The 816-nt window shown below is 37.7% G+C and overlaps 1 protein-coding gene and 1 long non-coding RNA gene across 3 annotated transcripts in view; one reads left to right on the forward strand and one right to left on the reverse strand.

The window, feature by feature from the left end:
- The window catches only part of LOC122631137, an 83,421-nt gene extending 83,069 nt beyond the window's left edge, over positions 1 to 352 (reverse strand). Inside the window, exon 1 of the mRNA XM_043816452.1 lies at positions 189 to 352. The gene's annotated coding sequence lies outside the window, so the exon portion shown is untranslated. The remainder of the gene's footprint in view (positions 1 to 188) is intronic.
- LOC122631141 overlaps positions 1 to 816 on the forward strand; it is a 28,069-nt gene that overhangs the window by 15,254 nt on the left and 11,999 nt on the right. The window lies entirely within an intron of this gene.

Consider the following 816-nt stretch of genomic DNA (forward strand, 5'->3'; position numbering starts at 1 on the left):
TCTCTCTCTCTCTCTCTCTCTCTCTCTCTCTCTCTCTCTCTCTTTTTCTATATATATATTCTTTTCCAATTTTGTTCTCTTTCTCCTGTCTCTTTCCTTCTTTTCTTCTACGATCGTCTTTATCCTTTTTTTATATATATATATTTATTTATTTTTTTTTTAATTTATATATTTAATTATTTATTTACTTATTTATTTGTTGAATTTTTCGTTCTATTCTTTCTTTCTCTTTCTATATATATATAGGCTGGCACTAGTAGTACAGAGGCCGACGGACGCAAAAGGCTCGCGTCGCGACGCCGTTCTGACGGCCGTCGGCGTCCCATCGCCTCGACCCGGCCGTACCAGGCCTCGCACCCTCTCTCCTACCCTCTCTTTTACTCTGTCTCTCTCCCTCTCTCTTTAAACTCGCGGCGCAAGCGTGCTCTTCCAGGTACCCCACAACGCGCGCTTCTTCTCATCCACAGAAATTTACGCACCGCCTTACGCTCTCTGTCGTGAGAAACTACTGACGCAAGGATCTTAAATTGGATGTTTCTTTTCTTTTCTTTTTTTTTCTTTTTTCATTTTCTTTATTTTTTTCGTTTCCTTGTTTACTTACTCCTCTCTCTCTCTTTCGTACGTTCTCTTCTTTCTATTCCCTTCTTCTTTACTCTCCTTTTTTCTCTACCTCTCTCCTTCCGTAATGATTTCTTTTAAATGGCGATAGAAAATAATAGCAGGTACTCTCTTCGACAAATCGTTTTTGAGTTGTTCTTTTATTTCGTTTTATCTCATTTTTTCTTTTTCTTTTTTTCACTTCTCTCTTTTTTTTTT

The sequence above is a fragment of the Vespula pensylvanica genome, chromosome 8, assembly GCF_014466175.1.
Source record: "Vespula pensylvanica isolate Volc-1 chromosome 8, ASM1446617v1, whole genome shotgun sequence".
NCBI lineage: Eukaryota > Metazoa > Arthropoda > Insecta > Hymenoptera > Vespidae > Vespula > Vespula pensylvanica.